We start from the raw sequence: 16293 nt of genomic DNA, 5'->3' as shown, positions 1-16293 counted from the left end.
CACTGCAGGTGAGAGAGCAGCCTGGCGCAGAGGAGGAGGACCACCTTCTACGCCTTGGGAGCCGTGAGTTGCAGGGAAAAGAGGATTCCCACAGGGGAGGGGAGTCCCCCTGCCCCACTCCCCCGTTAGTTAAGGGCTCCTGAAAGGGGAGGTCCTACTGAGAGGGCCTCCTAAAGGCTTCGTTGTAGGGCTTGGGAAAAGTCCAAGGGCATTGGGGTTTCCCCTCGGGATTGAGTTTATCTTTGGGGTTTATCTGTTTCAGATCAGATACTTACCTGTGACGTACCTGTATGTGGAGCACTGGTATAAGGTTTTATGTCATTTACCCAGAGGGTATTGTTTATGTTACTGGTTTAGATATATAAATTGTACATATGTTTATATCCATGTTCCTTTCCCTTGTGATAAGATAATGTAAATAAAATTGTATATAGTTAAGTCCCCTGGCTGTCCTGGCCTGGTTCTATAGGGACGGAGGGAAACTAAGTGGTTTGCAGTTCCAACCCACAGCACACCTGCCAGCTAACAATCCCCTTCTATTGGAGAAAGGGAGTTACCTGGGCTACACATGGAACTGGGAAGGACTGTGAACACACTGGAAGACGAGGGCCCAATTCAGAAGGATCTTGGCAGATTGGAAAGCTGGGCTGGGGTTAACAGCATGAAGTTCAGTGCTGACAAATGTGAGGTGCACCTGGGGAAGAAGTCAAAGACACAAATACAAAATAAATGACACTGGCTGGATGGCAACACTGTGGAGAAGGATCTAGCATTTTTGGTGTATCACAGACTTGAAATATGATGCAGCTGCACAAAAAGTGAATGTGGTTTTGGGTTGCATCAATACAAACATTAGGTGCAAGACAGGAAGTGAGAATACCTCTTTACTTAGCACTGGTTAGGCTTCATCTACACCACTATGTGTTGTTATGGGCTCCATGTTTTAAAAAGGACATGGAGAAGTTAAGGAAGGACCAGAGGTGGAGGACAAAAATAATAAAGTGTTTGGAAGGTGTTGTAAGAGGAGAGGTTGAAGGAAATAGACATGTGCAGCTTGGGGAAAAGCTGCATAAGAGGGAACATGATAACAGTCTTCAGATACCTGAAGGTCTGCTGTAAAGAAGAGAACATCTCTTCTTTTTTGCTGCAGAGAGCAGGACACAGACCAATGGCTTGAAGTTGCAGCAAAGTAAGTTTTGATTGGATAGCAGGAAAAACTTCTTGACTGTGGTATAGACTGTCTAGGTAAGTTGTGTAGTCTCCATTACTGGAAGTGCTCAAGAAGAGGCTGCATAAGCATGGGTCAGGGTTGGTCTAGAAGTAACTACACCTATGCTCTATTGTAGGTATTTCCCATGCTTCTTGGATTTGGCTGCCACATGGAGCTGGGAAGGAATCCTCCCCTCCTCCTGTTGCTACATGTTTTAATACACAGGAAGTTTCAGGTTTTGTTTTTGCTTTTGCCTTCCTCAGAAGCATTGAGTGTTGGCTGTAGCCAAGGCTGGGGATTTTGACTGGGAAATGCCAAAGCTCCCGGTGAGACTAAAACCTGGTGGTTCCTGGCTAAATGGTCTTGCCCCTCTGTTCAGGATCAGATCAATAGCCACATTTGAAGTCAGGAAGGAATTTTACCCCATGGGCAGATTGGTATGGACTACGGGGGCTTTTTCTGTCTTGGCAGTCAGGGACATGGCCCTTTTCCTTGCATGTCTTAAATGTATTTTAACAACACTTACAACAGCAGGACACTGGCCACTATTGTCACTCAGCTTTACTGGTGGCAGGTTAGGGTGCTATGCCTTATGGCTGTATGACAGGATTGACTGTAGTTTTAGTAATAGGTTACACAAGGATTTGTATGGGATGGTTTGGAAAGGGATGATCCTGCTTCAGGCAGGAGGTTGGACTAGAAGACGTCTAGGCCTACTTTTCTATGATTTTATGATGCTGTATTTCTGCAAGAGAAAGCTTAGTAGCTTATCCCTTGGAAAGTTTCCTCCCTTCTCCTCCTTTGCCAAATGATCAAGATATGAAATTTACAAAATTCAAGACTAGATGCTGTATTTGAAAGAACCTGGAGTATCTTTACTGTACACATGCTGGTCCTCCATACTATGGCTTCCTGTTTTAAGAGTGACACTTAAGATAGCCTGGATCTTATTTGCATATTACTCATGTGGATTTAAGTCTCAAATTGGTGAAAAATCTGAACTTGAGTTGAACTCAAATCTTGCTCTGTGTGAGCTTCTAGTCCCCCTCTAAAATTGGATAGCTGCCACCCAGCAACCTTTGCAAGATTCAGTGCTTTAAACTTCCAATAGCGCCTGCATTTAGTACATTTTAATTGGTACTCTTCAGGTGAACTTTCTGAGATATCATCATGTAACAATTCAGATATGATAAAAATCAGATGTAAGCAATAGCACTGTGGTGGTATTCAGTGGAATTGCAGAACATCTTAAGAACAGGTTAGACAAATACTTGACTGGGATGGCTTAGGCAAGGATCATCCTAACTTGAGCAGGAGGTTTAACTATACTAGACTCATGAGGTCCCTTGCAGCCCTTCACATGATCATATGTTCATGGGAAACAATACAGAGCAAGTAAAGTACATCGGACTTTGCTCTCCCTTTCAACCTTAGTTTTAACTTTTAATTTCCCATGGCTGTAACACCAGAGGGCAACATATTGCCTGTGAACCAGGGATTGGGGACCACTGCAGCACTAGTATGGAAGAGGAGGAATAAAAAGCTTCACTGAAACTGTGTCAAAATAGATAGGGTCAGATTTTCTATTGGAATAAATGGGCACATCTTCAATGAATGCAGCAGAGCTATTTTGATTTAAAGTGGCTGAACATCTCTCTATTGATCATGGTCATGAATAGTGTTCTTTAAATATATTTAACTTTAAAATTCTACACAAAAAGATTTTTTTATTCATAAAAGTATCTACAAGCAATTGAAGTAGTATGCAATAGATTAGTTTTAAAATATATTTTGACAAAATATTAAATGTATTGTGATGGCAAAGAATAAAATGATGTCTCTTGTCTGACATGGCTCGGGAAACTGGCAATAGGACATGCAACGTTTCACCTCTAGTTATCACTGTACTGTGCTGATTAAAACTGTTAGTTGAGTAATTGAAAATTGTTACTATATATGAGTAGTTTTTGTATGGGAAATAAGTCCAGTTGTTAGTGGCTTTTTGATATGCACGCTATTCCCCTCAATACTAAATGAAAGTTTTCTTGGAAAGCTCAGCAGAGAAATGAAGGACTAAATTGGACATGGAAACTGAACTACGCCCTCATTTCTAGGCAGTGGAGCTGTTTTGCATCTTGTGTAGTCAGTCACATCAGTGCAGAATGAAACATCACACTGACTTAGTTACTTTTTCACTCACTTTGGACTGGTGTCACTGAAAGCACATTGTGCACAGCATTTGAGAATTGGGCTGGTTTGTTTCTCCAGGCCATGTCTATGTCACACTGCATGGAGGGGAGGCTAGTTCTGTTCCTGTCTGATGAATAAACTGTTTTTATTCCATCCATTTTACATGAACACTGAATTCACATGTTGTACCCTAGTAGAGTTCCCCATGCAACAAACATGCCAATAACGTTTTCTATGGGGAACTCCACTAAGGCACAATGGTAAGATGCATGTAAGTCAATCCATTGTATAATCCTGGTTTTACTAAAACAGTTTGGGAGATTAATAAAAATATTGTTGGGGCAAGTTAATAGGTGTTTAAACAACCTTCCTCAATTTGTTAACTTGTTCAAAGACTTGTGTGGCAACCATTATTGACTCACAATGCCCAAATTAGAGGTCAAATTTGAGAGGAGGAGCAGGGAAAAGGAAACACTGGAAGATTTTCAAGTCCTCACAGTTCACCTAGTAGAGTTCCCTTTATGTCTTATTCTAGAGGGCTTTGCTTGGGTCCTCCCACTTGGAGTAGTCTTTGGTTCTGGGCAGAAACCATGGTTCCTTTCTGCTTTCAGAAAAGCACTGATAAGAAGCAGTTTGATTTCATATGCTGCCTGATTTCCCATGGCCCTCCCTTTGGTGTCCTGCTGCCATTGGCTTTTTCTGAACACTTATGCCCAATGTAGAAGAGATAGAAGTCACTGAGATACTGTTAAAGCTGTATTTACTTTCATGCTGATATCTTATAGGATTGTTCTCCATTGGCCCCTTCCATACTATGGAACCCCTGCTGTTTGGTACTCTTATAGTGAGGTTTGGGGAGTAAAGACAAGGAAGTTGCTGCAGGTCATGTCCTTTTCCTTGCTTCCACCCTGTTTTCACATGCTTAGCTTCACTAATTCATCCTGCCCCGATTCACTTCCTAATCAAATAAAGAAACAAAACAAAGTTTAGGGTTCCCAAAATGATGCGCTGAAGCACCATTAAAACAAACCCACAGATATTACAGATAGCAGACATTTTTTGGATCCTGTCCAGAACAAACTGTCATATATATGGAAAAATTGCCAACGTCTTCAAGATAATATCAGCATCACAACATATTATAATTGTCAATTTTAATTTGACATTTTGGGTGCCTTACTGTTCTAGGTATGTTTTGTACTGAATGGAAAGATGCCAGTTCCCAAAACTGTGTTGCAATTCATATCTAAGTTTCAGTTATCCAACCCACTTTAACCCTGAGAGGAGTGTAAATATATGGATTTATGTGTGTCTCACTGTAACTAAGAAAAGCTTAAGTCAACATTTTCAAAAGTGGACTCTGACACTGTGTGTGAAGTGTTTGGTTGAGTTTTTTTTATGTGACCCCTAATATAAGTGTGGATGTGACCACAGGAATTCTGGATCTATCATGGAAGAGAATAATACATGATCCAGGTTGTTACCAAATTTGCCCGTTACTTTGGGGTGTGCTCATTTATTAGGGATAGTTTCTAGGGTCTTGGTGATTCTGTCAATGTGCTGCTTGTGTTACTATACGGAGCTGTATTTCTCCCTTCTGCAAGCCCTCACCCCCAGTGGAGCTATCTTGCAGGACTCAATCTCAATGGGCTGGGTTCCTCCAGTCACCAAATCAGTCATACACACAAACACACACAAATTAACGTGACACGCCTGACCTGGCTGGGCTGATCAGCATGGACAGGCTGACACCCTCATATGCCAAGAATCAGTTCATAAGAGCAACAATAAAATGCAGTCAGACACAAGCACACAGGTAAACAGAATCCCTCTGAATCCGGCTGGGTGTCCAGCTGACACCCTCATGGGCCAGCATTCAGTTCATAAGGGCACATCTGAGTCAAACTGGGTCAATCAGCCTGTACAAGCTGATCCCCTTATGTGTTTCAAACTCAGCACGTCCCAATCTTTGGCCTCTTGATGAGCAGACCCCACAATAATTTTGGGCTTCACAGGGATCTTTAGCATAGGTAAAAGAAGCGTTGCTGCAGAGCACGGGAGGAAAGAGAAGCAGAGAAGGAAAAGTATACCCAATTACTACCAGTTTGACTATAAAAGTTATTTATTGCTAAGCATATGAAATATATATAATAGTACTAGTAGTAAGACATGCAAAAGAAAAACAAACACCAACAATGACAATACTACCCTGGTTTCACTAAGTATTTGGGGAAACTTAGCTCAAGCTTAACTGATACAGTTCAGGTTCAGAAGTTTATGCCTAGAAAGAAGACAGAGAACGCTGGGATCTCACCTAGTCCACGGTACTCAGGCTGCAAAGCTGACAGGCACAGTCCATAGCACAATCCTTGAAGAGAGAGATGATCTGTTCTTCCAGCGTCCCAAGAACGACAGGGGATGGTGTCAGCACAGGGGTTTTCTTCTTCTCCTTCTTTCCTCCTGCTTCTACTTCTTTTCCTTCCTTAAGCACACCTTTTTACAGATTTTTATACCCTCAGTTCAGCTGCTCCGTAGCACCCTCAGTAGTGTAAATCATTGTCTTTTCTATTGACAAGGGGTTATCTGGTTTGGACCATCTCAGGAAACTGATTGATAATCAGGAAACACTTAAGATTAGGGAGTAACCCAAATACTTGGGAGCCATCTTGAGATTCCTATGGATGGCAGATATACTGATAGGATATCTCATGGTTTCTTCAGGAATAATAGATAGCTTGCAGCATCAGGATTTTGGATTTTTACTTGTTGTGCACAAGCCTCAGCTTAGCATGACTTTTCCAGATCTTACTATAGTCTTTTAACAGACTTAAAGCAATTATTGGGGTGCTCATAACCTTTTGTGGAGAGGACTTCCACCAGTCGTCTCGGGAAAGATATGACAACACATGGGATTAGGGCTCCAGCAGGCTGGATGCTGTGATGAACCCTTAACCATTGTTCAAATGTTGCCCATACCCCCTCTGACTCGGTCTCTTGCCTCAGCATTCCCTAACCCGGCAACCGAGTTTTAGTCAATCAAGTTTAAATAGGCCTCCCATAGTGGGACCGGGGAGTGTACGGCCCGAGATGCCTATTAAACTTAGAGCTGTGTGTGCGTGTCTGGGGGGGAAAAGTCCTTAGTAAATCCAGATTAGAACTGGTCTGATAAATGCTGAGGTGGGTGTGTGTGAACATGGGTTGATTAACATTTGAAGCACAGATCATGCAGCGCTCTCCTGCTTCTCTGGTCCCAGAATTCACTGCAGTCTCTGCTTCAGGCTTTCTGTTTTGCATCTCTCATGTAAATGAATGGTCATCTGGTTCCATCTCGGATGTAAATGAGACCTAGGGCAGTTGATTCACTCTTGTCACCCTTATCTGGTGAGGGTCTTAGGTGCGTCTCTCACTGCATCTTAATCGGTTTCATTTAGGTAGAGGAGGGGAGGGACGGGGGGTGAGTCCTTTGCGAGTCAGACAGACTGCATCCTGTGCCCCGGTTGCCGAAGAACACAGAGCTGAGACGTAACAAGGTAGAGGTCTGAATATTTTTTTTTAACATGTAAATATGCGCCCACTTTTAAAATTCTCATTCTATGTTGTTCTCAGAATGATTTAACAATATATAGGGACCTAATCATATTGCAGTTTTGTGATTTTCATGGAAACTGCAAAAAAAAAAAAAAAAAGCAGTTTCTGCGAACACCATGAAAAATGGTATTTTTCACAATTTTGTGTGGAATCACCCAAAACCCCCACAAAACTTACTAAAAATAAAATGCTGGCTCCCTGGCAGGCTGCGGTCTAGCCTCACAGCCTGCCAGGGCAGGGGGGGAGCCACTGGCATGAAGGGGAGCAGCTGAGATGGCAGCCACCCGGTCCTCCCTCTTCCACTTAATGATCAAGAGGGCTGCCGTTTGGGCAGCTCCACCCCTCTCCAGCACTCACTGGTGAGGGGCAGAGCACCAGGAAGGGCAGACCTCTTAGCCAGTCATCAGTGAGGAGCACGTCCTCCAGGGCCCTTCGGCCAATCAGAGGCATGGAGGGGGCCTGCTGTGATAAGCCCATGACAATGATGGCTGGCACCACAATCACCCTGTAAAATTGCTATCTGCTGCCTCAATTTGGGTAGGTCCATAGCAATATAGCATCTGCCAGTCTTATTTTTACCTTTGAAAACTATGGGCTATATCGGTACGTCTGGCTGAGGTATATTCTGCTCAAGACCCAAGTAGTTCCTGCTTCCTTTGATTTGGGGCTGCTCAAACTTATACCAGATAAAACAACTCCTTATAGATTTCATAGACATTAGGGCTGGAAGGGACCTCAGAAGATCATCGAGTCCAGCCCCCCACCTGAAGGGCAGGGAGTCAGCTGGGGTCATAGGATCCCAGCAAGATAAGCATCCAATTTACTCTTGAAGGTGTTCAATGTAGGTGCTTGAACTACTGTGATGGCCAGGTCTTGAACACTCGGTCATGTGCAGCCTTGGCTTGAGCACTGGGTGGTATACGCCTGCAGATTCCCGCAAATTGCTGAGTAGATGTTTCCTCTGTGGGTAGTCTTCCCCTATCTCACCTGCCACAACTTTGAATGTTCCTCAGTGGAGAGTTGGTTACCCGAGGACCTTCTGCGGTGCGCGGTCTGCCCAACAGTCACCAGCGGGGCTCCGCCAGCCCTACACCCCATCCTCATGCCACCTCGATGGATTGCTCAATCTTTGTGGCCACGTACCCCTTTTTACACGACTGAGGAGCCTCTTGAGTTCCTTCCCGTCCTGGATATCAGCTCCTGAGGCCGATTTCTTTTTCCGCCATGGGTCATCCACGTTTGGAGGTCTTGATTGTGGAGCCTGTACCCGCCTAGGGTGAACTTTTGCCCTAAGGCCTTGATCCAGTGCAAAGTCCTACGGGCCTTACACCATCTATTCTATTTCTATAAGCCCCTCCTGTCTCTCAACCCCTTCACATGGGGAAACACAAAAGAAAAACATAAAAGAAAAGCACAAAATAACATGTCTAATGTATCACTAGGAATCAGGGTAACTCCCTCCCCTGGTCCCTTGCGTCAGGGTACCAGGTGTCGAGTTCCCTACGGTCTAGCTAAGCGCTGACTTCTGTTCGGGGTTGTGTACCCGTGGCCTCCTGCTCGGTTTGCCCCTTCCCCACTTTCTACTTCCTCAGTGAGCCCGGTGCAGCCCTGCTTCTCTCCCTTCCAGAGTGTCCCAGTCTGGGTGCCTCGCAGTTCCTCACTGTGTGGCTGACTATTTTCTGCTTTCAGGGTCGGTGTCCTGCTTCTCTGTGACCCTTCCTGCTGCTCCTGCTGGGACTCTCCTGGCGAGGAGAATTCCTCCTCCTCCCCACTGTTCCCAAAACTCCCACCTGTTATGGTGAGGGTCTTCACACGCCCTTTGCTGCTTTCACTGATGCTGCTGCCCTCGCAGATTGCAGGGGCTGCTTCCGGCTCATCTCCGGTGCTGGCGACTTGTTCCCTGCTGCTGTTGCCATGGCTGGAGTCAGGAGCCTCCTCTGGCTCCTCATCCAATGCTTCTTCCTCCCTGAGAGAATCCCAGAGTGGGTCCGTTCTCCCCACACTCCCCGGGTCCGTTCTCCCTCTCCCCTTTCCTCTTCCATCGGCCATTTTTATCGCTGCCGGCCAGTGATTGCCGGTGACGTCATCGGCCAGTCTCAGCTGAATAAAGACGTGGCTAACGAGCCGCGTGGGTTTCTCTCTCTCTTCCTGCTATGATGTGACTTCTGCTGAGGGTAAGTAGTTTTTCCTTGTTTTAACTTCTGTTTGTTTCTTTCTCTCTCTCCTGCCCCTTCTGTCTCCCGTAACTTTCCTTTCTTGTTCGGGGTCCTTCCCCTCGTTTTTTCCTGGGACAACCACCTCCAATGGCAGGCTATTCCAGACCTTGGGGGCTCGGACAGTATAGAAATTCTTCCTTATGTCCAGCCTGAAATGGTCTTGCAGTAGTTTATAACCGTTCGACCTTGTCATCCCTTGGGGCGCTCTGGTGAACAAACGTTCCCCCAGATGCTGATGGTCACCCCTGATAAACTTATAGGTGGCCATCAGATCACCCCTGAGCCTGCGCTTTTTCAGGCTAAAAAGCCTCATAGATCTTAGCCTGTCATCGTAGGGTCTGTTTTCCTGACCTCTGATCATGCACATGGCTCTTCTCTGGACTCTTTCAAGCTTCTCCACATCCTTTTTGAATTGAGGAGCCCAAAACTGGACACAGTACTCCAGCTGCAGCCTCATCAAGGCTGAGTATAAGGGGAGAATGACATCCCGGGATTTGCTTGAGAAGCATCTATGGATGCAAGCCAGCGTTTTGGTTGCTTTACTAGGCAGCATCGCATTGCAGGCTCATGTTCATCTTGTGGTCAATAATGACCCCCAAGTCTCTTTCTTCCGTAGTATTAGCTAGTGTAGCACTGCCGAGCCTATAAGGATACTGTAGGTTTTTCCTCCCAAGGTGGAGAACCTTGCATTTTTCAGTGTTAAACACCATCAGGTTCTCATCGGCCCATTTGCTGAGCCTGTCCAGGTCAGCCTGGATCACCCTCCTGTCTTCAGGTGCGGATGGTTTGCCCCAAAGTTTTGTCATCGGTGAACTTGGCCAGTCCGCTTCTGACTCCAATGTCCACATCATTAATGAAGATGTTGAACAATATGGGTCCAAGGACAGAGTCTTGGGGGACCCCACTGGTCACAGGGCACCATGACAATTGACTTCCATCAATTACTACCCTCTGGGTCTGACCATGGAGCCAGTTTCCCAGCCAGCGGATCATGGTGGACCCAAGGCCACAATTGGCCAGTTTTGCCAAGAGATGATCATGGGATACCAGATCGAAGGCTTTTTTGAAGTCAAGATATATGACATCAATCTCTTCTCCCTTGTCCAGGTGATAGGTCACCTGGTCGTAGAAGGAAATGAGATTGGTCAAGCAAGACCTACCTGCAACAAACCTGTGCTGGCTATCCCTCAGGATGTTAGCGTTGGCCAGTCCATTTAAGGATGGCCTCTTTAATAAACTTTTCTAAGATCTTCCCTGAGCTAGAAGTCAGGCTGATGGGCCTATAGTTTGCCGGATCCACTTTCCTCCCTTTCTTGAAGATAGGTACCACATTGGCCTTCTTCCAGTCTTCGGGCAGAGAGTCTCCCAGTCTTATAGAGAGTTCTGCTAGGCAAGAATGCAGGTAGTTCTACCTGCACCCACTTTTTTCTCCAGTTTATACCTAGTTGGTAGCAGGTATCGGAGAAGCAGTTAAGAGGCTATGCCAGCTCTGTACCATTTGGGAATGGTCCAGCACCAGGAAACTTCCAGTTCTTACTGTAGGCAGGATGGAATGCAGACAGGGGATGAGAACCTCTGTTATCAACAGGGATCTGGGTTTTCCGTTTGCCATGGAAAAACGTGGATTGTCCCCTTTAAAGGAGAAAAATGCGGGAAACCACAGGTTTCCACTTGCAGCCTGACAGCCTTCTACCCTGGAAAGGGCTGCTTGGGGCTGTTTGGAGTGGGACACGGGGCACCATGTGAATGTGTACACAAGCACATGGCAGCCAGGCAGCAGTGGGCAGCAGCTCCTTAGCTCCCTGCAGGTAAGTCTGGGGTGGGGGGGAGGCACAGGTGACACAGTGGGGGCAAGGGAGGCATATGTCCCCCCAGTTTTCTGCACTCACAGTAGGGCACAGGGCTGCAGCCAGAGCAGGTCAGCTCCAGGCAGAAGCCACCTCTGCAACCCAGTGGGCAGGACATGGTGCAGGAGGGAGCACCATGCAGCCATGGTGAGGGGTGAAGCGTGGCAGCAGTGGTGCCATGGAGTTGTGCCCCCAGCTGCTGCTGGGCAGGCAGGGGGTGCCTCACTTTGGCAACCATGGCAGTGCATAGCTCCCTTCCACACTGAGGCCTGCCTGCTGGGCTGTGAAGGTGGCTTCTGCATGAAGCTGGTCTGGCCCAGCTGTAGCCCTGCGCCCTGTTGTGGGTGCAGAAATCTGGGGGTAACATGCTTCCCCACTGCATTGCCTGTACCCACCCCATGCATTGCCTGTGCCACATCCCCATTCCCCACACACTGGGAGGCTGGGGCCTGGGGGTAGGAGGCAGTGGATCAGGAGTAAGGGGCACTAGCAGGCCTGTGGGTGGGGAGTGAGGGGCACTGGCAGGACCAAGGAGCTGTTTGGGAGTGAGGGGCATCAGCAAGGTGAGGAGAGTGTGGGGTAGACAGCCACAGCTGGTCATCCATCCTGGTGAGCGAAGTGGGCAGGGGGGAGATCTGATTTTCCATGATATAAAAATCCAAAATCAAATGTCAAAATTTATAGAAATTTAGAATTTCATTATAATGATTGAGGCACTGGTAGGCTTCCAAATTGCTTTAAAATTGTAAAAATATCAATAAAATAGCATGTTCACCTGATACATCCATATGTACATATGCATGTATGTATGTACAGTAAAAACTCTGTTATCTGGCATCCCCTGGGAATGGGGGATGCTGGATAACAAAACATGCCGGTTAATTGAGCGGCCCCTGCCGCCGCTTCTCCCGCCATGTCTGGGGAGTCCCTCCGCCCCTCCCGTGGCATTGCCGCCCATCCCGCAGGGCTCCACGGGACGGAGGCAGGCCCCGCATGGCCCCGTGCAGCTTGTTATGCCCTTGGGCCATCGGCATGTGGTTGCATTTCCTGAATCAAAGGTAAATGTCTGTTCGCTTCTGTTTCAATTTAATCTGTGCAGTTTAGACCAACCTGCAAAGACTGAATTGATTCAGCCTTTGGCTTTTTGACTGTCTGTATGTGACTAAGAGCCAGAGAACACAAAGCTTTTGCAGTGTGTGTGCGCCTCAGAGTAAATGATGTGTGCACTGTGTCCCAGTAAGTGGCACAACTAGCGAGAGGCGTCCAGGGCAGCTGTTCTGGGTTCTGATTTGAGGTGGGGTTAGGTGGGAAGAATACTGCTACAGCCAGAGCCATGTAATTGCACCACTGGCACTCTGGCATCTGGAAGTTGCTGCTGCCGCAGTATGTTGCAGCTGTCCTGAGCACCTGGCTGCATTGTCATGCCTCTGATCTTGGCTCAAATAATAATTTAATATTAAATTACTTCTGTAATAAGCAAGAACCAATAAGTTAGAAAATGAGAGAGAGAAGAGAGACAGAGAGAGAAAAGAATGTTTCTATTTAACTACTTTTCTTTCTTCAGGAACCTCATTCAATTGCCTGGGCAACCCATGCATCTCACCAGCTGTGGTTTGGCCACCACTGGAATTCAGCCACCCTTTCCCAGTAGGAGTTCACACTATCCACTGTTCCCACCACTTTTGCACTTTCTGTAGCAATAATTGGTGCATCACCTTTGCTGTGGTGCTGTTGTGTCTGGTGTCACTTGGGAACTAGTACAAGACAGTGAGATGCCTGAAAGTGAGCACATTTGGCTGTAAAACCTTCTCAAAATCATCAGGTATGTGGAACATTGCTTGTGTTTCACATTACAAATATAGTGAATGTTGCTTGATCTCTTTACTATAAGACTGAATCTAAGTTAAAGCTGAAAGGTGTGTTGGCAGTTTTGTAACCATTATCCATTGGTTAAGAGAGACACAACTATAAATAAACCATGCATAGCAGAGATGATCTCTAAGATGCCACCCTGCCTTGCTTTCTGCCAGAGAAGTAGTGCAGCTAGCTACTTCTCTCTACCCACAAAATTTTTTAGTTTTACCTACATAGTTTTGATGAGGGCATTTGGTGTATTGGATGAGGTATATCAGTACCTGGGTGAAAGGAAACAACCACTACACTCCAGAACAAACTTGCACAGAAAAATGATAAAAGATAGAAAGACTCAGTTACCAGTGGGTAAACACTTTTCACTAAACAACCACTCCATCTCTGACCTCCCAGTCCTCATTCTCAGTCCTATGCAATACCTTCAGAAGATGCACTGGGGAAACAAAAAAAATTTAACTTAATAATGGTAAGTTTGCATTCATTTTATTATGATCCAATCATATATTTTTTCAATAAAACAATATAGATGCCTGAAAATGTCTGTTTTTAGTTTAATCTAAGATATCTGCAAAGACTCTGGCCAATCGCCTCAACCAAATGATTGCAAAACTACTACCTTTTCAAACATTTTGTGTTAAGACCTCTGAAGAATCTGAGTGTAGAATGTACCACTTATGTTGGGACACATGTTCATTTGCAGTACTACAGGTACCTTGGCGCTCTATAGTGCCACAGATTTAGAGCTCTGTAGGGACATAGAGCTATAGAGGTTTCTGGCTAGAGGGTCTTGCCCCTCCACTCAGGGTCAAACTGATCACCATATTTGGGGTCAGGAAGGAATTGTACTCCAGGGTTAGATTGGTATGGACAGTGGGGATTTTTGCCTTCCTCTGCAGTGGGGGGTATGGCTCTCTACCAGGACCTCTTGAGTCTATATTGACAACATTTTATAGAAACAGGACATTGCCTGCCATAGTTGCCCTGCTTTACCTGTGGCCGGTTAGGTGTTAAGTCTGTGTTGTGTCAGGTTTGACAGTTTTATGTAGAGTTTAGATTATGGTTTGTGTGTGGTGGTTTGGATAGAGATGATTCTGCCTCAGGCAGGGGGTTGGACTAGATGTCCTCTGGAGGTCCCTCTCAACCGTACTTCTCTATACACACATTCAGAGCCCTGTACAAGAGCACTACAAAGTTATTGCAAAGGGGTGCTTTCCAGACAGGGGGCAATAGGGGGTGCTGCTCCCCCTCTGTTTCCTTTGCCCCCAGGGGAACCTATCAATATGCTCAGTCCCTGCCAGCCTGCCCTCTCCCTTGCTGGGGAAGGACTGGGCAGGCTGGCAGCTTCCTGTGGAGGACAGTATATTGCGAACAGGGGAGCACTGGCTGCCTGACACCTTAGTGACCTTCCTTTGAAAGTGGTAAGGACAGCTGTTGCTGCCCTGGTGGCAGTAGCATCAGGCTACTCTGCCACTACTCCTGCTGGGGCTCCAACTGTGCCAGGGCCCCATTAGCAGCAGCCTCTGCTGCTGCCACTGCCATGGAGGCAGAAGCACTGGTCCATACTGCTGTGTTAGCAGCTTAGCGGTAATCAAAGTTTCAGCCCTGGCTCTTGGAAGTAGGAAGACAGAGTGGACCACTGTAGGATGCCTGGGGACCAAGTGCCTCAGCGCTATGTTATGCTACCTGTAACTGTCCACATGGTACATGTGGTCCTACAAAATGCTACAGAGAAGTGCCTGTTTGAAACAGGAAAATTTTTGTGGTGGGTCCACCATGCTTGTAGCACTACAGACTTCATGACTGGGCTTTCTGAAGCATGAAAAGGGCATATATAGCACTACAAATTTAACTTGTATCCAAGGCTTTCAGGAAATCATTGCAGCTTTCTATACATCCCTTCATATCCCCGTCATCAGGAAAGATAGCATTGGTGTTTACATACGAGGGAGAAAATATAATCATTATACCACAAAGCATAAGAGAAAGTTTAATAAGGATAAATTTCAAACAAATTAGCACTGACACAATTAATAATGGAAAAATGAAATCATCAAGGAAAAACTGATCTTTAATGTTTTAATAAGAATAATTCAGTTCTGCATTCACCCATGCTTGTGTAACAAAATCAAATGAGAGTGGGAAGTGCTATATAATCTTAGCAATTTAAGAACTATCAGATATTTCATTCTCTCTTTTAGTATGTTCTTGGGAATGAGATCATTTTCCTCTCTGAATTGATTATGAGAACCAACCCTGAGACAAACATTTTCAGAGGGAATGCTGGGCATTGACTGTACACCCCCTTACTCATGTGACTAAACTTTGCTTACAACCAAAGCCAAGAAATGGGATTTACAGGGTTGGACCCCAAAGAAGCCTCTGTATGATTTAAAATGTGATTGCAACCCCTCTCCTCATTGAATAAATCTTTACTCTCTGGTACTGCCTTTGTGCCAGTAGCTAGGCAGCTGGTGTGTTGTGACCACTGCTTACTAAACTAATAATATTTTCACTGTTACCTTATGCCAGGCTTGTCCAACATACAGCCCGCGGGCTGCCCTGCGGTCCGCCAAGGCATTTTCTGTGGCCCGCAGTGCTGTGACGGGAAACGAAAGTAAACAGTGTTTACTTTCGTTCCCACCCCTTGTCCCTCCCTTGGCCCTTCAGCAGCTTCCTAATGGCTGCTGAAGGGCTGGGGAAGGGACGAGGTTCCCACACGCACCGTGTCAGCTTGACATTGCCGACACAGTGCGTGTGGGAAGAGGAGTAGCCATGTGCCGCTCGGGACAGGATGAACCCGGTTGCAGCAGGAGGGGCTCAGCTGCACTTTCCCCCTACCTGCGCTGGTCAGTCCCAAGTGGCACATGTCTCCGCCACCGCCTCTGCTGGCTGGTGCCAATCCGGGTGGATGTGTCCCATCTGGAGTAGCATGCAGCTGAAGCCGGATTCCCACATGTTGCTGGGGACAGGAGGAGGCCGGTCAGGTTGGCTCCGGCCAGCAGTTTCCACTCTGGCTGATATCTTTTCCACATTTGATCCGTCAACTTGCATTATGCTTCTTTCATTCATTGAGAAGTGAGTAGAAGCGAAAGTGTTTGTTTTAGTCAAGTGTTTGGTATTTGTAACAGGAGGGACGGCAGGGTCGCCGTGCTAGCCCTTGCCACCTCCTCTACTGTGCCAAGCTTCGGACTTGCATCCTCCTATTCTCGCCCGCCACGACTTTGATGATAAGTGTTTTTGTAGGGAGGCTACCTCTCCTCCACTTGGCCACAGTTCTCCTGCTCCGGGTGTCCAGCATCTCTAGGCCTTGCGGGCCTTCTCTATACACCACCCTTCTCACTAGGGCTCTTCCCTCTGCAAGGCTGCCATT

This window comes from Alligator sinensis, unplaced genomic scaffold (genome assembly GCF_000455745.1).
Source record: "Alligator sinensis unplaced genomic scaffold, ASM45574v1 scaffold432_1, whole genome shotgun sequence".
Classification (NCBI taxonomy): Eukaryota; Metazoa; Chordata; order Crocodylia; family Alligatoridae; genus Alligator; species Alligator sinensis.
The sequence above is the reverse complement of the archived record's forward strand: the minus strand, read 5'-3'. Positions refer to the sequence as shown.